Genomic DNA, 23,095 nt, shown 5'->3' with positions numbered 1-23,095 from the left:
TTTAATTAAAGTTATTTTTTCTTATTGTAAAAAAAAACTTGGTGTTCTCTTGCACAGAGTAGGGTAAAAATAGTTAACAATAACATATTGTATATTTCTAAATAGCTAGAAGAAAGACATTTGAATGTTGTTACTTCAAAGAAATCTTGAATATATGAAGCAATAGATGCTAATTATTCTAATTTGATCAATACAATGTTTGCATATATCAAAATGTTACATTGTACCCTATAAAATGTACAACTATTGTGTGACAATAAAAACAAATAATCTAAAATTAAAATACCTGAGTCTTAAAAGAGTTAAGATTTTTCTGGAGTATCTACTCATTCTGAAATATTTGATTGATCACTTTGTGACTGGTTAAATCTAGTTTATATATAGCTCTGGCTGAAACACCTTATCTGGATAGATGATTGTTATTTTTCAGAATGGTCTGAGTTCCTGTTTTGACCAAGTGTTTTAAACCTCTGACATCTTTGATAGACTTGTTTTTAGATTCAGAGTTGTAAATTAATTCTTTTGACTTTGATGTTTCCAGTTGGATTCCTGGAGCTGTCAAAGGATATAAGCCTCATCTTGGAGATGCAATAGTTATTTAGGTTGTTTGGATTGTGTAGAATGCATTGCTGGGTTTGCACAGGTTGCCTAATTTTAATTGTGTCTATACAGGTATGTTACTCATGTGAAAGTTCTAAAAATTACATAAAGTTATGACTCCTTGTGGTCCTAGTGTGATGTTGCATTATTGGTGCACACATATATTGCTTGCAATATATCTACAGCAACACAGAAATAATGATGCAACAAAGTAAGGCAAATAGGTCTATAAAGCATTTGTTTTCCTTATAAGAAAGTTTTTGTAGAGGAAATAAAATAACTACTGTTCAAACCAGATTTATATGCTTAACAATGATTTAAACCTTACATAAAATTACATCTAAGCTTCACTATTATGAATCCATAAGGAGTCAGAAAAAGGATTTATAGGTCACAAGGTCTTGACTATGGTTGTATTCTACTTTCAAATCAGTCTGAGATAAATAGCATTTTTCCAAGATTTAAAAAAATAGATTTTATAAAAGAGATTCTTTTTAATGACTGAATACATCATTTTTGCTACTGAGAGAAACAGGTTATACTTTTTGCCCCACTATAATTCACTCTTATGAAAGAAATAATTCTCTTAACTTCTAGCAAATGTTACAGGTTTGAGACTACAGGAATTATCAGGAGTCGTTCTTTCTTATCAATCTGTAATTTATTTCTAAAATATGTCAAGTAAATTTTTAAAGACTCAACGAGGGGCAGCTTCATGTTTGCTGTCTCAGTGAATTCTGAGGAGGCTCTTCTGGCTTCACGGCTTCACTGTAGTCTTTCTCTTTTATCTAATCTTCCATTTTCTCATCCTCCTCACTGTCTAGAGGTTGAGGAATAAGCTTATTACCTACAATGACTTGCCTATTAATTCTGTTTCACTCTCTTTCTTTTCCTTTTGGGAAATCCCTTTGGCCTGCATCTTATCATTTATGAAAGTTCTAAGTTTGCAGCAAATGTAAATACTGGACAAGTCCTGCAGTTTTCTGACAGGTCAGGGAGGCAGTCCAACAATGGCAAGCTTGCCATAATCATTCTCACTTTGGTGCACAAGTGGAGCAAATGAAATAGCAAGGTTATTTTTACTTTCCCAAGTAGTTTCTCCAGTTAGCATAATCTGTGTTAACTGATTTTCTGTAAGCATGACTAGTATGCCTCCCACATTCAGTAAAATGTTCATGTAGTTTTTTCTGGACTCTAGAATCACAATAAATCTGATCGTACTGATGTCTGTCAGATGATCTCTGCAGGCAATTACCAACCACCAATGAAGGTTCACAGAACTCAAATTTATCAAAGCTATCACTATTTTTATAAAGCACCCAAATTTTTCCTTGGCATATTCTACCACATCTGAATGAAGCTGCATCCCATGATTTGTTCCAAAAGACCTGTGGCATGGCTGTCGGTCCAGCCCACAGCAGCAATGTGCAGGGCCAGGCTCCTGAGACCCTGGCAGCTGGCTGCCACTACCACCACAACACCGCTGCCTTTTAAAAATGTATTCTTGGAGTCTCAAGATGGACAACCGGGATGTTGCAGGTAAGGCTAACCGGTGGTTTGGGGTCGCTCCCCCCAAGTCTGCAAAGATGAACATGAACACCCTGCACCAAGAAGAGCTCATCGCGCAGAAGAAGCGGGAAATCGAGGCCAGAATGGAGCAGAAAGCTAAGCAGAGCCAGGCGGCCAGCCCTCAGCCCCCGCATCCCGGAGAAGTCGCGAACGCACACAACTCTTCTTGCGTCTCTAACAAATTCGCCAATGACGGCAGCTTCTTGCAGCAGTTCCTGAAGTTGCAGAAGGCACAGACCACCACAGACGCCACCGCCAGCACAGCCGGCGCCCGCCCAGCACACCCCCGCCCAGCGCTGGCAAGAGGCCCCTGCTGCTCGGCAAGCAGCAGGCCTGGGGCTGGGCAGCGCCCCGGGCCAGGTGAGGAACTACTCGCACGCCAAGCAGCTGCCCGTGGCCCAGCGGCCCAGCGTCTTCCAGTCCCCCGATGAGGAGGAGGACTAGGAGCAGTGGCTGGAGATCAAAGTTTCACCCCCAGAGGGAGCCGAGACTCGGAAAGTGATAGAGAAATTGGCCCGCTTTGTGGCAGAAGGAGACCCCGAGTTAGAAAAAGTAGCTATGAAGGACTACAAGGATAACCCAGCGTTTGCGTTTTTACACGATAATAATAGCAGGGAATTCCTCTACTACAGAAAGAAGGTGGCTGAGATGAGGAAGGAGGCGCAGAAGTCCCAGGGAGCCTCTCAGAAAGTTTCACCCCCAGAGGACCAGGAGGCCAAGAGCCTCGCAGAAAAGCTGGCCAGGTTCATAGCGGACGGGGGTCCCGAGGTGGAAACCATCGCCCTCCAGAACAACCGCGAGAACCAGGCATTCAGCTTTCTGTACGAACCCAACAGCCAGGGGTACAAGTACTTCCGGCAGAAGCTAGAGGAGTTCCGGAGCGCCAAGGCCGGCTCCACAGGCACCCCCCCAGCACCTGAGCCCAGCCCGAAGCACACGTCCCCTCCTGACGCCCCGTCGGGGGCCTCGCCCCCTGCCGCCACCTGCCCCACCTCATGGGCCCCCGCGCCGGCCACTGCCCCCGCGCCGGCTGCCCCCGGGAAGCCGGCCTCCGCCATGGCCGCCGTGAAAAGAAAGCGGAAGAGCAGGTGGGGACCCGAGGAGGACAAGGTGGAGCTCCCCACTGCGGAGCTGGTGCAGGGAGAGGTGGACGCCTCGCCCTCGCCTCTCTCAGTTCAGGACCTCAAGGGGCTCGGCTACGAGAAGGGGAAGCCCGTGGGTCTGGTGGGCGTCACGGAGCTGTCAGACGCCCAGAAGAAGCAGCTGAAGGAGCAGCAGGAGATGCAGCAGATGTACGACATGATCATGCAGCACAAGCGGGCCATGCAGGACATGCAGCTGCTGTGGGAGAAGGCGCTGCAGCAGCACCAGCACGGCTACGACAGCGAGGAGGAGGTGGACAGCGAGCTGGGCACCTGGGAGCACCGGCTGCGCCGCATGGAGATGGACAAGACGCGGGAGTGGGCCGAGCAGTTGACCAAGATGGGCCGGGGCAAGCACTTCATCGGAGACTTCCTGCTACCCGACGAGCTGGACAAGTTCATGGAGACCTTCAAGGCGCTGAAGGAGGGCCGCGAGCCCGACTACTCGGAGTACAAGGAGTTCAAGCTGACCGTGGAGAACATCGGCTACCAGATGCTCATGAAGATGGGCTGGAAGGAGGGCGAGGGGCTGGGCTCCGAGGGCCAGGGCATCAAGAACCCGGTCAGCAAGGGCACCACCACCGTGGACGGCGCCGGCTTCGGCATCGACCGGCCGGCTGAGCTCTCCAAGGAGGACGACGAGTACGAGGCTTTCTGCAAGAGGATGATGCTGGCCTACCGCTTCCGGCCCAACCCCCTGAACAACCCAAGGCGGCCGTACTACTGACAGCTGCGCAGGCGGCTTTCCCAGCACCGGTCCTGGACCGTGGAACGTGGCCGCGCTGCGCCCGCCCCTGCCGTCACCAGTGTCGTGCTGTGTATTAAAGTCTCAGTGCTCAAAAAAAAAAAAAAGTATTCTTTTAAAAATGTATTCATTGGGGCTGGCTCTGTGGCATAGTGGGTAAAGCTGTGGCCTGCAGTGCCCACATTCCATATGGGCACCAGTTTGAGTCCAGGATGCTCCACTTACAGCCCAGCTCTCTGCTCTGGCCTGGGAAAGGAGTGGAAGATGATCCAAGTCCATGGGCCTCTGCAGCCACATAGGGGACCTGGAAGGAGCTCCTTGCTACTGGCTTTAGATCAGCCCAGCTCCAGCCCTTGCAGACATTTGCAGAGTGAACCAGCAGATGGAAGACTTTTCTCTCTCTGCCTCTGCCTCTCTGTAACTCTGCCTTTCAAAGAAAATAAACAAATCTTTAAAAAATGCATTTATTTTTTGGAAGAGCAGGATGGTAGAGATAGGGGGGAGAGAGAAAGAGAGAGAGAGAAATGAATGGGAATGAGAATGAGAATGAGATTGAGAATGAATCTTATTTTCAGTTCTACTCCCCAAATTCCCTCAGTAGCTTCAGCTGGGCTAGGTCAAAGCCAGGAGGCATAAACTCCACCCAGGTTTCCTATATCTGTGGCAGGAACCCATCTAGTTGAGCCAATATCTGCTTCCTCACAAATAAATATCAGGACGGTGGATTGACGTGTACATTCTAAGTGTCAGCCTAACCTGATGCGCTACAGCAGTTACCCTAAGATAATTATTTTGTGGGTAAATAAGTGATAAAAATGAGCTAGGCATTACTAGCAGGAATTGAACATGTGTAACTAACAGGCAAGTGTTAGCATGCCCCTTCATAGATACTTATTTAAATTATAATATCTTTTCTTAATTTCTCCTGCTCTCTCACTGCCATCTGTTAATTAATCTAAAGGGAAAATTGTAAGAAATGTCTTGAAAATTGCTTTCTCTATACTTGTCTTTATTGTAGAAAAAGAAAAAAAAAGCACATAAGTGAACTGATACTGAAGTAAAAATAATACTGCTGTTTTTGGTTTAGATTAATTATAACCAATAGTGTCTTTTAATAGAACAGATAAGAGGAACAAGTGTCATTTTAGATTTTAAAAGATATTATAGTCTGCAAGATATCTGTATGACTTGGAAGATCTTTCTCAAAGTTTTACTCCTGAAGTAATACTAGGATTATGTTGAAACTGAGAGGAGACAGCTACTGGAAAATCTTTTCCTCATTACCAGAGGGACTTAATGCCTCATTTGTTGGAGACTAAAATATCATAAGGGACAACCTGGGTAAGAGATAAGGAGGATGATTTATAATAATTATAATTAAATAATAAATAAAATAAAATAATACTGTTTCCATTCAGTTAAGAATAAACTTGGCCGGGGCCACGGCTCACTAGGCTAATCCTCTGCCTTGCGGTGCCGGCACACCGGGTTCTAGTCCCGGTCGGGGTGCTGGATTCTTTCCCGGTTGCCCCTCTTCCAGGCCAGCTCTCTGCTGTGGCCAGGGAGTGCAGTGGAGGATGGCCCAAGTACTTGGGCCCTGCACCCCATGGGAGACCAGGATAAGCACCTGGCTCCTGCCATCGGATCAGCGTGGTGTGCCAGCCGCAGCGTGCCAGCCGCGGCGGCCATTGGAGGGTGAACCAATGGCAAAGGAAGACCTTTCTCTCTGTCTCTCTCTCTCACTGTCCACTCTGCCTGTCAAAAAATAATAATAATAATAATAAACTTGATTGAACATAATAGATAATTGAAGTCATAGGCTTATCTAAATCATTTTATTTTTCTGTGTAACAAGCTCCCCAAATTATATGATTTGGGACTAATATAGTAGTCTGAGAATGTAACATTGACATGATCCTGACAATGTGGCTTATAGTCTCCATAATCTTACCTCATGGCTACATAATAGCTGCTGTATGACTAGCATACTGTGTTTCAGGAAGGAATAAGGAAAATGATTTTGCAGCCAAAGGTTTTTCCTTTATAATGAGCATTCCAACAAAATTATCTCAATTATTTCATCTTATTTTTCAAGAGAATACATCACAATAGATATTTTTTCATATGAATTGTAAGTTATTAAGCAAGATATGCTAACAGATTTTACATGTCACGTTGATACACATGAAAAAATATAGCAAAATGTTCAAAGTTCACCCTGTTCTCTATTTAAAAATAAAATTAAAAAGGCAAATATGAATTGAAAATAATAATCAAATATTAATACATTTAAGATATAACATGGAAAATTAACATTAAAGCATAGGGCCAAAAATATGACTCTAAATGAAAAATAAGTGTATTTGAAAACAGACAATATGAAACAAAGCAGAAGATCAAAATAGATGTTAAAAATAAAGAAGATTACCTATAGTGTGCATGATTTTAGGTAAAAATCATTTTCCTATATACAGATGATGAATTTGGGAGATTTATAAGGAGTGTGGTGTGATGGTGTTGATAAGATGCTCTAACTTTAATGATTTAAATATTTTTATTTATTTTGTAAGATATCAACATAATGAAAAACAGTATTCCCGGGGCTGGTGCCGTGGCTCACTTGGTTAATCCTCCACCTGCGGCACAGGCATCCCATATGGGCACCAGCTTCTAGTCCCAGCTGCTCCTTTTCCAGTCCAGTTCTCTGCTGTGGCCTGGGAAGATAGTGGAGGATGGCCCAAGTGCTTGGGCCCCTGCACCCATGAGGGAGACGAGGAGGAAGCACCTGGTTCCTGGCTTCAGATCAGCGCAGTGCCAGCTGTAGCGGTCATTTGGAAGGTGAACCAACAGAAGGAAGACCTTTCTCTCTCTCTCTCTCTCTCTCACTCTCTCAAAAAAAAAAAAAACAGTATTCCTTGCTGTTCAATTATGTATGTCTTCACCCTTAAAGGCAGTGCATAACACTTCAATCTCCACTCTTTCAGAGATATTCCACACATCAAATAAATGAGTTTATACTTCATTGTTTCAGAACCAACAACAGAATAATAGTTACTTGTCTCCATTTTGTTACTGTATCCAATTGATATATATATATAGAGAGAGAGAGAATTATAATTCTATAAAGTGCTTTTGTACCTGTTTAAATGTCACATGATTTTACATTTTATATACCTTATTTATTGTTTGAAACACAGATTTCCTCTATTCATTTTTTACAGAAACAAAAAATATTTACTTTTAAAGAAGACATGATAATATAGTGCAAACAAGAGTCATGTATCATTGCTTAACAACTGTTTCAAAAACATTTAGAATGAAGTTTCAACAGGATTTTGCTCAAGAGAATTTACAAATTCTTTCTTAACTCTATAATGGTGTTTTCATAGCCTGAAGAATTGCTTTTATGTGGTATCTATAATGCTGTTCTTATTTTCAGTGGAGTAGAAAGTAGCAACAATAATTAGCTGTTCATCAATTTGCATTATAAACTTTATACTTAAAATTTAGTGAAAAATTCTGTGATGAAATTAACACTGTTAGACTAGAAAAGAACCATCAGTGCTTCCATGGACAGTTCCATATGTTACTACTAATTAAAAGGCCACAAAGTAACAAGGCATGCAGAATTCTATAGAAAACATATTTAAATGAATCAGAGTTGCTAACTAAAGAACAAAGATTTGAAAAAATTACCAAATTCCAACATTAGGTGTTAGATTTCTGATTTCAACGTTATTAATATTGACCTAAAGAGACTCCTGTTAAAAAAGTCATTGCTTTTAAAATCCTATAAAAAGTAAAACTTTGTTGGAAGCAACTATGTTCACTTCCTGTTCAAACAATAAAAATAAACAGTAAGAAAACATTTATCTTTTCAATTCATAGTGCCTGAAGTGTAAGAGGAAAATATATAATATAAATAAAATTCACTGCAATTACTCAAAGCCTGCATGTAGAACTCATATATTTACATTCACAGTGAAGTTTTTTCAGAGTTTTTCTTGGAGTTTCCAGCTTGCTCAGCTACACTGAGCTATAAGCAATCACATTTGCAAATGTGCAGAGACCTAAGCCAAAGATGCTGAAAAAGAGAAGTGTGTCTCTCTCTACCTACACACAAATATATAATTAAGCCACTGAACTTTAAAAAGACACCCTTAGAACAGTTTGGAGTACAATTTATGCTTAACTTTATCAATGGCCATGGTATAAAGGTAAACAAAAATAATTGCATTGTTTCTAATGGTCTGCAGCTGTATTTAGTTTTCTGTGTTACATGTAAACATTTTTAATTTAAAAAATTATTAAGTTCCATTTTCACTTTAGAATGATATTGTCAATAAAGGGTAAAACTTTGCCTTGAGACATTTCATCTGATTCTTTTGTCTCCATCAATTTAAAAGAGATCATTGTATGTGAACAAAAAGGCTGCAGTAATGCAGTTGTACTCTATATAATTAACTGTGATCTTTGTGCAGATCTAAAGTCTCTTGAATGCATATGCTTGTAAAAGCATAGTTTTCCTTTGAATGGGGAAATTCTTTGTGTTCTCAGGGCTTCAGGACAACATCTGCCTCTGATGCCAAAAAGGGAGAGGAGGGACACACGAAGTTTATAAGCCTTGTATATCTTCATCCAACTGGACAGTTTGGAGCATAGCAAGCTCTATTTTGTCTGTTTCCAGGTCTTCACACACAGTCTCAATCATGCCATCTAGCACATATTTAGATTTGGTGTCCAGCATAATTAGGCTGCTTGTTGCTTTGTTCTCAGAATCTGATAAGAGGTTCTCTTTTAGGTTAGCTACTGATTGCAGAACCAAATGGTGTTCTCTGACAAAATTCTGGTGCACTGCTATGGAGGCATGGCCCATCTGGTCTTCAGAGGTAGGAACAATTTCCCCCAGGGCATGGACAACAGGTCCTGGCCAGTAATGAGGGAGCAGTTCTGAAGAGTTGCATAGTTAGCATTGCTGACCGCCACCCCTGCGGATTTGCCTGCCACAGGTGCAGGCATTGGCTGGTTATCAGTGATGTCAGGGTTGAGCTCAGTGGAAGTTAGCAGCGCAGGTGGAGTCAGAGAAAAACTGAGTTAGGGACACATTCACCAACAAAGAGGCCAGAGGGTGAAGGCCACTCCTTGAGGGATTTTTCAGATGACAGGTTTGTATTTCCTGAGCATTCTGATTGATGGCCATCAACTGAGAAAACACCAGGCTCCTTTCCAAGCCTTCCTGTTTCACAGATCCCAAAGTCTGGCCAGAAATACTAACAGTGTATACCACTGCACTTGGAGTGAGACAGCTTAAGAAAACCTTGCCTTGCTGCACTGGGGTGGACTCGCTGGTGAATGTGCTCTAGTCTGAAGTGCTTGAATTTATGGAACTGTTACTTGGTGAAGCTGCCACTGAGACAGGCAGCAACTGCAGTGGAGAGAATCCAATGCTCCAATTAAGAAACTGGCCCTTGGCTCTGGAATTGGGGATCTGGACAATGCCGTACTGGTTGATTTGCCCTGGGGTAGTGAAAGTCACCACAGAGCTTCCCTCCAGGGAAGCCACTGTTTGAATGCCTTCTCTTTTCATCTCAGCACTGGGGATGAACCCTGGGAATGACACTTGGACACTGGGGCTGTAGGAGGTGGTGGATGCCAAGTTGGCTGCAGAACACTGCAGCACATTGAATTCCTTCACATCCCAGGATGTGGGCCCCAGGATGTCCATCATGGAGATACCATTGTTCACAATGTTGGTTGACATTTTTGGTGGGCTAAGGACACTGTGTATTTCTCACATTTAATCCATTTAGGATGACTCCACTGGGTCCCTGAATGAAATAGTTACCATTAAGGAAAACAGGCAAAGTAATTGCAGGTACTAAGCTTCCATTCAACAAAACTCCAGAATAGCTTAAGGATATCTTTTTTTAAAGATTTATTTCTTTATTGCAAGTCAGAGTTACACAGAGAGAGGAGAGGCAGAGAGGTAGAGACAGGAATAGAGATAGAGACAGAGAGAGAGAGAGAGAGAGAGGTCTTCTATCCAATGGATGGTTCACTCCCCAATTGGCCAAAACAGCTGGAGCTGCACCAATCCAAAGCCAGGAGCTTCTTCTGGGTCTCCCACATGGGTGCAGGGGCCCAAGGACATGGGCCATCTTCTACTCCTTTCCCAGGTCATAGCAGAGAGCTGGATCAAAAGTGCAGCAGCCAGGTCTTGAACTGGTGCCCATATGGGATACCAGTGCTTCAGGCAAGGGCGTTAACCTGCTGAGCCCACAGCACCAGCCACTTAAGGATATCTCATTATTTCCAATTCGTGGGCTCCATGTGACTGGACAAGCTGAGGTTGGTGACACCATAAGAGGAACTCTGGAGAGGGTAAGGAGACAGATCCTCCTGTCCTTTGCTGGACTCACCTTCATTGCTGGAATTGCCATCTGACTCACTTTTGGACTGGCTCTCCAACGGGTTCCAGGCACGGTGCTGTTGGTTCTTGAATCAGTTGCTGACCTGGATGAGGGAGAGGATGGTGATCTTGGCCAGGTGCAGCTTCTTGGAGGGCGAGGGGTAGCGATTCTGCTTGTAGAGCTCCTTGAGCATGTTGTGCAAGTTTTCCTTGAAACAATACACCATCTCCTCCCAGTCCAGATGGTGCAGGTCAGGGGCAATGTCCTGTGCAGCTGGTAGTTGTCTATGGCACACAGCCACAGGGTCCCTCGGCCTAGGCCACCTTCTTGGTGCACCTTCCCGGTGTAGCGTACCTTGTACCAGAGCTGCTGCAGCAGCAGGTGGTTGGGGCTCTCCAGGATGCTGTTTCTTATCCAGGCATCTGGGAAGATGCCCTAGTGGAAGGCCAGGAGCACCTGCCCCTTCAGCAGGCTCTTGTTGCCATGTAGCAGGTTGCTCTGGGGCATTGACCACAGGAACCTGGCCAGGTGGTCCAGGTTGCCCCCTGCTGCAGCGCCTCACGTAGGGAACATGGTCTAGCGAGAAGGCGAGAGAGGTCTCCGCGCCCACAGCAGTGGCGAAGACAGCGGCGGCGTTTTGGTGTTGGCCCAGAAGTTCCAAGTGGAGTTGTACCTAATTGGGCACCGCTCTGCTCATCGCCACGTCGCTTCCGCCACCACTGCCCCTTCCACTCTGCTCACCTTGGTGGCAGCGGGAGCAACGTCCCCTGGCTCCAGAGGGAAAGGGGCTGGAGCCTAGGTTGGGGGGTGTGGGAGCCCCGCCGCCACACCCCCCCCACCACTTCTCAGTGTGCCTCCTGCCCTTCTGAGGCACTTTCAATCCCATTCTCCTGCTTGATGTCCGCCGCACTTGCAATTGTTAAGATGGCTGCTAGAGCAAAGCAGTGTAAAGGGATAGCTGCTTTCTGCCGTTCTCCCCTCATTTTATCTATTTTTCCTGGACTTGGAGGATGGGGTCTCTGCCTGGTCTCTTCCAAGGATGGTAGGGAACAAAATGCCATCATGGCAGTAGAGACTGTAGCAGCCATGTGTACAGAGGGAAACATGGGCCTAACATTAGCTGTGAGTAAAGTGGATGGGATGGGGCTAGTGCTGTGGTGTAGCAGGTGAAGATGCCACCTGCAGTGCCAGCATCCCATATGGGCACAGGTTGGATTCCATGCTTCTCCACTTGCGATCCAGCTCTCTGCTATGGCCTGGAAAAGCAGTGGAAGATGGCCCAAGTCTTTGGGCCCCTGTGCCCATGTGGGAGGCCTGGAAGAATATCCTGGCTCCTGGCTTCAGATTGGCCCAGCTCCACTGGTTGAGGCCCTTTGAGGAGTGAACCAGTGGATGGAAGACCTCTCTGCCTCTGCCTTGATGTAACTCTGCCTTTCAAATAAATATATAAATGGTGAAAAAAAAGAGGATGAGGCCTTTCTATGACAGATGTTGATGCTTCTATGTCTACTCCAAGTGTCCCATAGTGTCCTTCCCTCCAGGCCCCTGTTCCAGCTCTTGGTGTGGAGTGAGAGAGGGATCTGAAGGACTCAGAGACAGCAAAGCAGCAAAAGCAGGGCCTGAGGATGGAGGCTGTCGGACTGATGGGGTGGGTTGTACACTCAAATGTGAGGGAATGTCTGGTTGAGAGGGGTCCCCCAGGCTTGCCCTCAATCTTCCCTCAATACTCATCAGGGCCACCCCTCACCACTGAGCCTCTGAGTCTGAGGGGAGAAGGGGTTGCTGGCTGAGCCCACCTGGCTGGGTTTCTTAGAGGGTCTGTCAACTGACACTGGTTCCTTTCCAAAAATAAATAATTTACTGAAAAGCATCTTGCCAAACCATGGTGATAAAGGCCTGGTAGCTGAAATGGGGTTTCCAGCCAGCTGGGCCCATTAGCAGCCATTCCTCTCCTCTCACCCCACCCAGGTACAGCTGTCAGGCCCAACAGGCCTGGGACAGCAGATGTCAAATCAAGGTCACGTTGCAGAGGGCAGCATGGGGGTTGGTAATGATGGCTTTCCTGATGTGATCTTATATAAGATATGACAATGATATGTGGTGATCTCCAGGACATGAGCAGCAACAGCTGTCCATATAGTATAGAAAGTACCAAGTTCACAAAGCAGTTATGTTCCTGAAAGCATTCCCCTAGCCTTGGCAAACTGTGGTGCCTGGAGCAGGCACAACATCTGGTAGCATTGTGGCTGGGACTTGTCATGGCCATGCACAGCCACATGATCATTATGGAGCCAGTAAGAGCAACACCAAACCAGAAGGCCAGACCATGGACCGTCCCTGAATACAGCATGTGGAGTTTGAATTAGCTATATTCTGTGCAAATCTCTCTCTTTGGCATCTAAGATGTCCCTGCTGGCATCTGAAATCCTGTCACAGCCTTCCCCACCACCCGCCTTTGCCACATATGACATTCTGCCACCAACCCTGTCACTCCTGCCGCTATGTTACATCCCACAACTGCTTGGGTTGACCACATCCTATATCACAGAACCTGGGCTTGAGTCCAGGCTCTGTTTCCAATTCTGCTTTCTACCAATGCATACCCTGGGAGGCAGCAGGTATGTGGTCCCTGCACCCACATGGGAAAACTAAATTCAATTCTAGAACCATGGCTTCAGTCCATCTCACCCCAAGTGTTGTGAGCATTTAAGAAGTGGAACAGCAGATGGAATATTTATTCTCTCTCTCTTTCTCTCATAATTAATTTAAAATCTTTGGAAATGCAAAAGATATTAAGTTCATTAGGAATTTGACATACAAAAAGTAGCCATAGGACTTTGACATAGAAAAAAATAATGCTTTTATCTGTTTTTGTCCATATATGTATTCTCTTCTTCGTGTGACTGTTAATTTCTTATAAATTTATATATCTCACATTAACACATGATGTGCAATTTTGCTACATTCCCTTTCCATTTTATTTTTTAAAATTTTATTAGTTTATTTATTTACTTGAAGGATAGTGTGACACAGGAGAGATGGAGAGAGAGTGAAATCATCCTTTTTTTGTCAATTTACATAATTATGGGACAGATTTTCTGTATGTGGAATCATGGCATCAAGGCATAAAAGAACATACACTTTGCTAAACATCCTCATATCCACATCCACAGAAGCTGTAACAATTTGCATTCCACACAGCAATCAGGGAGGGAACTTCCTCCCCATAAAAACATTTTCCAAGTTTGGGGACTTTTGCTAGTGTGAAAGGTCACAAAATTTCTTTATTTATTTGGAAGGCAGAGTTACAGAGATGCAGAGAAAGAGAGAGAGAGAGAGAGAGAGAGAGAGAGAGAGAGAGAGAGAGAGAATCTTCCATCTTTTGGTTCATTCCCCAAATGGTCTCAGTGGCCAGAACTGGGACGATCTGAAGCCAGGAGCCAGGAGATTCTTCTGGGTCTCCCAATAGGGGGCAGGGGCCCAAGGACTTGGACTATCTTCCACTGATTTCCCAGGCCTTAGCAGAGAGCTGGATTGGAAATAAAGCAGCCAGGTCACAAACCAGTGCCTGTATGTGATGCCAGCACTGCAGGTAGTGGCTTTACCTACTACACCACAGCGATGGCCCTTCTATTTTTCTCCTTGTATCTTTCTGTATCTCTCTCTCTCTGCCTTTCAAATCAAATGAATATAAATACATAATTCAAATTTTGGTGAATTTATTTCCCAAGTAAATGGCTTCCATAAAATGCTCATGTATTATATCACAGTGAGACTACATTTTGGGAATGCATCATTAGGCAAGTTTGTCACTGATGGACATCACAAAATATAACCACACAAGCTAGGATGTACACCATTACTAGTCAATATAATCTGATGTGATGACTATGGTTCTATGGGGTCCATCAATCACTGAACTTTTTTATTAAGTAAATGACAGAATGTCATGCTTTTTGAAGAATTAAATATTAAAAGTTTATTTTAGAACAATTTTCCATTGTGATGTGTGTGCTTATTTGATATCTAAGAAATACTGTTCAATTATAGTCAGCATGGTTTTCTTCTATAATTTGTTTTTGAAATTTTGTTGTGTTTGTTTTTGCCAGGAACTCTATAGTTTTCTAAATGTGTATATGCGTGTTTCCATGCAGGGATCAAGGTAAATTTCATTCCACAGAGACCATTTATAGAAAAGTCTAACTTTTAACCCTTTGATTACATGAGGTTCATTAGTTGAATATCGTCAACTGAAATGTTCAGGTTTGTTTCTTGACTCTTAATTATATATTTGAAAAAGCAGAGTTCCAGAGATAGAAGAACACACACACACACACACACACACACACACAGAGAGAGAGAGAGAGAGAGAGAGAGAGAGAGAGAATGAGATCTTCCACATGCTGATTCACTCCCCAAATAACCACAACAGCCAGGGCTGAACCAGGCTAAAGCCAGGGGTCAGGAGCTTCTTCTGGGTCTCCCATATGGATGCGGAGGCCCAAGCACTTGGGTCACATTCCACTGCTTTCCTAAGCACATTAGCAGTGAGCTGGATGGAAGTGAAGCAGCCAGAACATGAACCAGCACCTTTATGGGATGTCAGCATCACAGGCAGTAGCTTTATGCTCTATGCCGAAATGCCATACCCCCTTTTTAACTCTTGGTATCAGGTAGTTGAAAATCACAATATTTGATCTTTCTTAAAATAAGCTTGACTATTTTATGTCCTTTCCATTTTAAAGTACATTTTTCAACTAGGTGATTTTTCACAAGGGCACACACACAAACACACACACACAAATTCATCTAGCTCTCCCACATGAGTGGCAGGACCCCAAGCTTTCAGTGTATAATCTCTGCCCCCTAGACAGATAAGTAGAGAGCTATATCAGATGTGGAGGTGGGATTTGATCCCAAGTAGTCTAATATGGGAAATTAGCACCCCAAATGGCAACTTAACCCACTGCATGACAATGACCACCCCAACACTGAGTTTTATAGCCAATGCACATATTCCAACTTTCCACTTCACTTGAATCTTCTTTACATACAACCAGTAATATTTTGTTTTTCACAATATGGGGTATTACATAACATGTTATTTTTTCCCAAGTATTTTATATTTTAATGCTTTTTAAAAAGATTTATTTATTTATTTGAAAGAGTTACACAAAGAGAGAAGGAAAGGCAGAGAGAGAAAGAGCGAGAAAGAGGTCTTCCATCTGTTGGTTCATTCCCCAATTGGCTGCAACAGCTGGAGCTGCGCTGATCCAAAGCCAGGAGCCAGGAGCTTCTTCTGGGTCTCCCACATTGGTGCAGGGGCCCAAGGAGTTGGGCCATCTTGTACTGCCTTCCCAGGCCATAGCTTTTGTAAATAGTTTTATTTCATTGAATTTGTTCCTATAACAAATTTCATTGAATTTTGCATGCTCACCTTCCTTCCTGAGGTTTTTGCTAATACATTAAATTTATTTGATATTTTCCAAATATTCTTATTGTGATCCTAAAATCTTTTGAGAAAAAAATAACATTTAAAATCTGATATTAATGTGTCCTTATTTTTTAATTTTAATTTTTTCTATTGTAAGCTGTTTTACATTTTATTTATATCCTGTTGTGTTCTCTATGAATTTGGTTGTGCTTAATATGGTGTTACTTTCCAGTTTTTAAAATTATATATTTTTAAATTTTAACTGTGATAAAAAGTATATTTTTTTTTTGACAGGCAGAGTGGACAGTGAGAGAGAGAGACAGAGAGAAAGGTCTTCCTTTGCCGTTGGTTCACCCTCCAATGGCCGCCGCAGCTGGCGCACCGCGCTGATCCAATGGCAGGAGCCAGGTGCTTCTCCTGGTCTCCCATGGAGTGCAGGGCCCAAGCACTTGGGCCATCCTCCACTGCACTCCCTGGCCACAGCAGAGAGCTGGCCTGGAAGAGGGGCAACCGGGACAGAATCTGGCGCCCCGACCGGGACTAGAACCCGGTGTGCCGGCGCTGCAAGACAGAGAATTAGCCTAGTGAGCTGCAGCACCAGCCTAAAAAGTATAATTTTTATGAATCAAACTAAAATTATATTTCTATTTATGGGATACCATGTGCTATTTTGAGACATGCATACATTGCATAACATTCAAATCAGGGAAAACAAATCTAAGTCTTCAAACATATCATTTCTTTTCTTTCTTTTTTAAAGGTGTATTTATTTATTTGAAAGGCATATTTACAGACAGACAGAAGCAAAGAGGCAGAGCTTTTGCTTATTGTGTGGGTTGAGGAGACTGACATAGGCCCTAGTATCTGAGGAGTGTACCATGGTGACAGGACTGGTTCCATGATGTCACAGTTGTCCAGTGCCCCCTCTATGTTCTCCTGCAGTTAGAGGAGACTGGTTTGTTGATGAATTACCGATTTGGGGCTTAATTTTGTTATAGGAAGTTCATTCAGCACAGGAGGATAATTTCAGGACCTCTGTGATTAGGACCCTCTTTCTTCATTTCCTGCAGAGTTGGGGACAGTCAATCCAAGGTGGGTGGCCCTGATTTTTCTTGGTTGCTGTGGAAGGTATTATTTGCTGTACCCTCAGTGGTGCACATTGTATGCTGAGTATGAATACAGTGGTTTCTGACTCTATGGGGTGGGTTCAAATTTCCCTTTTATATGGGCCTGTGGAGGTACATGAGTCCCTAGGGAGGCATTACAGTCAGCACTGATCTCAGTGCTGTGGGTGCACCAGACTCACAGGCTTCGTGAACTATAATGGAATGGGGATGACCCTTCACAGTGGAAAATTGTAGCCATTGGAGGATACTCAGAATCCCAATCTGTGTGAGGAGTGGTCTTCTCATGTGTCAAGGAAGTTGGACAAGGACTCTGATACTCCCTCTGTCTCTGTCCTTTGCAAAAGTCACTTTTCTGGGAACTAGATTCCAGGTGCCATACACCTGTCTGTGGATCTGAATCTTCCTTTGATGAAATGTACAAGAGCTCTGTGAGGAATAGTTACCTGCAGTTATCCAGTACTGTTTTATGCACATATTTCTGTCTTGCAGCTTTTAGCAGATGTGGGCCCTGAAGGTATGGTAGGCAAAGGGGTGAGCAGACATCATAGCCAAGAATGAGCAATTACAGAACTGTATACTGCCTGAAGGAGGGAGAACTGAACATTGTACTGTGCCCATGATCACAGGGCTCTGGGATCCCTCAGGACAGACAGGCCACACTGCTTCCCCAAGACTCCAAGTGCCTCTGGTCATTCACCTGATTCCCCCTATTGGTTGCAGCACTGCAAAGGAGGGAAGCAGGTGGAGCCTAGGGAGGAGAAGGATATGAGCATCTGCCTAGTCATAGACAGGTTAGGGGTCCTGCAGTGAGCAAGTCCCATCCAAGTTGCATCTAATCAAAGTTGTGAGACTATGTGTAGAAACACCTGCCTTGAGATAAGACAGGTCTCCACAAGGTTGGAACCCTCCTTCTGGCTGCCATCACAGTGCTCATCCTGGTGTACATCAGATTAGATCTGACTGACCCAGTGAGTGACCCATGATGACTTGCAGGGCTGGAGCCAGATGTGAGGTATTTGTGGTTTATGCAGTGCTGAGGCCTCTGGTCTCCACAAGGTTGGAACCCTCCTTCTGGCTGCCATCACAGTGCTCATCCTGGTGTACATCAGATTAGATCTGACTGACCCAGTGAGTGACCCATGATGACTTGCAGGGCTGGAGCCAGATGTGAGGTATTTGTGGTTTATGCAGCGCTGAGGCCTCTTCTGCAAGTGGGGGTGGTCATTCTGACGGTCTCACCTGTGTCTGAAATAGCCTGCTCTTTTCAGCACCATTATAGAGGGTGTGTCACAGGGTTAATGGCATCTATTTCTTAATCATGGCCAGTGGTCAGAAGGGGTCCAGTGGGTTCCTGAGTCTCAGGGGTCAGGCTAAGTCTCTTAAGGAAGGGCCCAAAGGGAGTCACCATCTTGGGAAAAATATGATCCAGAGAACAAGAATTTCAGAGCAGGCCTTGAAACTGTGCTTAAGAAACAAACATGGATGGCGGAATAGTGAGGGCACGCACCGATAGTCCGGGAAAATTTAGTTTAATAAAAGGGGAGTTACGGTAACCTCAGAAAAAAGAACCAGGAAAATATTGCAGAGGAAACCCTTCTGGATTGAGTGGTCGTGAATCAGAGGACCTACTGGGAGAACAAGGTCGCCCACCACGCGGAAGCCGAGCCGCGGGACCGAGCTGCGCAAGCTGCAGGCTCTGCGTGCCAGTGCTCGAAGGGGAGTGCGTGCCACACAGACAACAGTGGGGAGACTTGGGACGTCTAGGGCTCCGAGTCCACACATCGGCGCTGGAAGGGGAGCGGACCTGCGTGGAGAGCATGGGAGCCCACAGTTCGGGACACCAGCGGCAGACTCAACACACCAGCGCTGGAACGCGAGGTGCACCGAACCTCAATAGCCTGAGACACCGGCAGGCAAGCGGGGAGAGGAGACTAGAGGGAACGACCCCCGGGGGTGGGGGAGAGAGGAAAAAAAAAAGGTGACTGGTACGGACACGGGTTTCTCTCTCTCCACTCACCTCTCAAGGGCGAGCAAGACAAAGAGCAGGCGCCATCTTGGACATACGTCATAAGCAGAGCGACCTCAGATCTGCACCGGCCCTGCGCCTAGCAGAAAAACCTGACTCTGGGCAGGGCAAATTAACAGGAGATTAGGACCTAGTAAATTTGTGGTGCTACTGAACTGAGACTGTGAAAAAAGAGATGGTGGGGGAGAGAACTCACGGAATTCACGTGAGCACTCTCCAGAGACGCTACAATTCCGTAACTTTGGCAACCCAGTGGGAGACTGAAGGAGAATTTGAGCCCACTATGAGGGCCGAACAGATTCCCTGTGTGGTCCTTGGGAAAGAGCTTCTGATCTCTGGCTCCTGTGGGTATATCATTTGCCTGCTAACTACCTCCAACTTCGTTCAGTTGTGCAGAATAACTTCCCTTTTGAATCAAAAAAAAAAGAAAGAGAGAAAGAGAGAGAGGTTTACCACGCCTAACCTGGGAGTGTCACCTTTGGCACACCAAACAGAGCTCTCAGGCCACACCCATCTCAAGCCCTAAGGCTCCATCAAAAACAGATAGTCCACTTAATCTAGAGTCATAGTATAACAAGAAAAAGCACCAAAGTGAAGAAACCAAATATCTCCAATATGCCAAATAACAAACGCAAAAACCAAGGTAATAAAAACAAGGAAGTCACCATGAAGCCCTCAAATGAAAAAGACACCCCAATTCAAGATTATGAGGATGATGATATAGAAGAAATGCAAGAAGCAGATCTCAAAAATTGATAAGAACATTAAGAAGTTCTCAAAAACAAATTCTTGAACTACAGAAATCCTTAATGGACAAGATAGAAAATCTCTCTCGTGAAAATGAAATATTAAGGAGGAATCAAAATGAAACGAAACAACTAGTACAACAGGAAACTGGGATAGTGACTGAAGTGAAGAATTCAATAGATCAAATGAAAAACACAATAGAGAGCCTTAAAAACAGAATGGGTGAAGCAGAAGAGAGAATATCAGACTTAGAAGACAGAGCACAGGAAAGGATACAGTCAGACCAAAGAAAAGAAGAGGAAATTAGGAATCTAAAACATATTGTCAGGAATTTTCAGGATAATATTAAAAAACACAACATTCGGGTTCTAGGAGTTCCTGAAGGCATGGAGAGGGAGAAAGGATTAGAAGGCCTTTTTAGTGAGATATTAGCAGAAAATCTCCCAGGTTTGGAGAAGGACAGAGAAATCCTAGTACAGGAAGCCCACAGAACCCCTAATAAACACGACCAAAAGAGATCCTCACCACGACACGTTGTAATTAAACTCTCCACAGTGAAACATAAAGAAAATATCCTAAAATGGGCAAGAGAGAAACGTCAGATTACTCTCAGAGGATCTCCAATCAGACTCACAGCTGACTTCTCATCAGAAACTCTACAAGCTAGGAGGGAATGGCGAGATATAGCCCAGGTACTAAGAGAGAAAAACTGCCAGCCCAGAATATTATATCCTGCAAAGCTATCATTTGTGAATGAAGGTGAAATAAAGACTTTTCATAGCAAACAGAAATTGAAAGAATTTGTTGCCACTTGTCCAGCCCTGCAAAAGATGCATAAAGATGTGTTACACACAGAAACAAAGAAACACGGTCATCAATATGAAAGAAGGTAAAGGAAGGAAACCAAGGAAGGAAAGCTCACAGCAAAAGATCACAGGAAATTCAAAGCATATATTAGAACTTATCTTTGGCAAATGGCAGGGCAAAGTTACCACTTACCATTAGTCACATTGAACGTGAATGGCCTGAACTGTCCAGTTAAAAAACACCGATTGGCTGATTGGGTTAAGGAACAAAACCCATCTATTTGCTGCTTACAAGAAACACATCTTTCCAACAAAGATCCATACAGACTGAAAGTGAAAGGCTGGAAAAAGATATACCATGCCAACAGAAATGAAAAAAGAGCAGGCGTAGCCATCTTAATTACAGACAACATAAACTTTACCACAAATCCGTTAAGAGAGACAAAGAGGGACACTACATAATGATTAAGGGATCAATTCAACATGAAGATATAACAATTATCAATGTATATGCACCTAACTACAGGGCACCGGTTTATCTAAAAGATTTGTTAACGGACTTAAAGGGAGACTTAGACCCCAATACAAGAGTACTGGGGGACTTCAATACTCCATCTCAGAAATAGACAGATCAATAGGACAGAAGATCAACAAGGATACAGTAGATTTAAACAACACTATAGCCCAAATGGATCTAACAGATATATACAGAACTTTCAATCCTACAGCTAAAGACTTTACATTCTTCTCAGCAGTACATGGAACCTTCTCTAGGATTGACCACACACTAGGCCATAAAGCAAGTCTCAGCAAATTCAAAAGAATTAGAATCATACCATGCAGCTTCTCAGACCATAAAGGAATGAAGTTGGAAATTAGGAACTCAGGAATCCCTAGAGCATACGCAAACACATGGAGATTGAACAACATGCTCCTGAATGAACAATGGGTCATAGAAGAAATCAAAAGAGAAATCAAAAACTTTCTGGAAGTAAATGAGTATAACAGCACAACATACCAAAACTTATGGGACGCAGCAAAAGCAGTGTTAAGAGGAAAGTTTATAGCAATAGGTGCCTAGCATCAAGAAATTGGAAAGGCACCAAATAGATGAGCTTTCAATTCACCTCAAGGATCTAGAAAACCTACAGGAAACCAGACCCAAATATAGTAGGGGAAGAGAAATAATTAAAATCAGAGAAGAAATCAACAGGATTGAATCCAAAAACACATTACAAAAAATCAGCCAAACGAGGAGCTGGTTTTTTGAAAAAATAAACAAAATTGACACCCCATTGGCCCAACTAACTAAAAAAAGAAAAGACCCAAATCAATAAAATCAGAGATGAAAAAGGAAACGTAACAACAGACACCACAGAAATAAAAAGAATCATCAGAAATTACTACAAGGACTTGTATGCCAGCAAACAGGGAAAACTATCAGAAATGGATAGATTCCTGGACACATGCAACCTACCTAAATTGAACCAGGAAGACATCGAAAACCTAAACAGACCCATAACTGATACAGAAATTGAAACAGTAATAAAGGCCCTCCCAACAAAGAAAAGCCCAGGACCAGATGGATTCACTGCTGAATTCTACCAGACATTTAAAGAAGAACTAACTCCAATTCTTCTCAAACTATTCAGAACAATCGAAGAAGAGGGAATCCTCCCAAATTCTTTCTATGAAGCCAGCATCACCTTAATTCCTAAGCCGGAAAAAGATGCAGCACTGAAAGAGAATTACAGACCAATATCCCTGATGAACATGGATGCAAAAATCCTCAATAAAATTCTCGCCAATAGAATGCAACAACACATCAGAAAGATCATCCACCCAGACCAAGTGGGATTTATCCCTGGTATGCAGGGATGGTTTAATGTGCGCAAGACAATCAATGTGATACACCACATTAACAGACTGCAGAAGAAAAACCATATGATTATCTCAATAGACGCCGAGAAAGCATTTGATAAAATACAACACCCGTTCATGATGAAAACTCTAAGCAAACTGGGTTTGGAAGGAACATTCCTCAATACAATCAAAGCAATCTATGAAAAACCCACAGCCAACATCCTATTGAATGGGGAAAAGTTGGAAGCATTTCCACTGAGATCTGGTACCAGACAGGGATGTCCACTCTCACCACTGCTATTCAATATAGTTCTGGAGGTTCTAGCCAGAGCTATTAGGCAAGAAAAAGAAATTAAAGGGATACAAATTGGGAAGGAAGAACTCAAACTATCCCTCTTTGCAGACGACATGATTCTTTATTTAGGGGACCCAAAGAACTCTACTAAGAGACTATTGGAACTCATAGAAGAGTTTGGCAAAGTAGCAGGGTATAAAATCAATGCACAAAAATCAACAGTCTTTGTATACACAGACAATGCCATGGCTGAGGAAGAACTTCTAAGATCAATCCCATTCACAATAGCTACAAAAACAATCAAATACCTTGGAATAAACTTAACCAAGGA

General features: G+C 43.6%; 1 long non-coding RNA gene and 3 pseudogenes across 3 annotated transcripts in view; 1 reads left to right on the top strand and 3 right to left on the bottom strand.

Annotated features, from left to right (window-relative positions):
- LOC138846855 (uncharacterized) overlaps nt 1-23,095 on the bottom strand; it is a 62,252-nt gene that overhangs the window by 26,295 nt on the left and 12,862 nt on the right. The window lies entirely within an intron of this gene.
- LOC138846853 (protein-L-isoaspartate O-methyltransferase domain-containing protein 1 pseudogene) lies at nt 28-2,150 on the bottom strand (annotated as a pseudogene).
- Nucleotides 2,082-4,170, top strand: LOC138846851 (SURP and G-patch domain-containing protein 1 pseudogene; annotated as a pseudogene).
- On the bottom strand, nt 3,633-22,384 carry LOC103346192 (homeobox protein SIX4-like; annotated as a pseudogene).

Source organism: Oryctolagus cuniculus, chromosome 19 (genome assembly GCF_964237555.1).
Source record: "Oryctolagus cuniculus chromosome 19, mOryCun1.1, whole genome shotgun sequence".
Taxonomy (NCBI): domain Eukaryota; kingdom Metazoa; phylum Chordata; class Mammalia; order Lagomorpha; family Leporidae; genus Oryctolagus; species Oryctolagus cuniculus.
The sequence above is the reverse complement of the archived record's forward strand: the minus strand, read 5'-3'. Positions and strand labels throughout refer to the sequence as shown.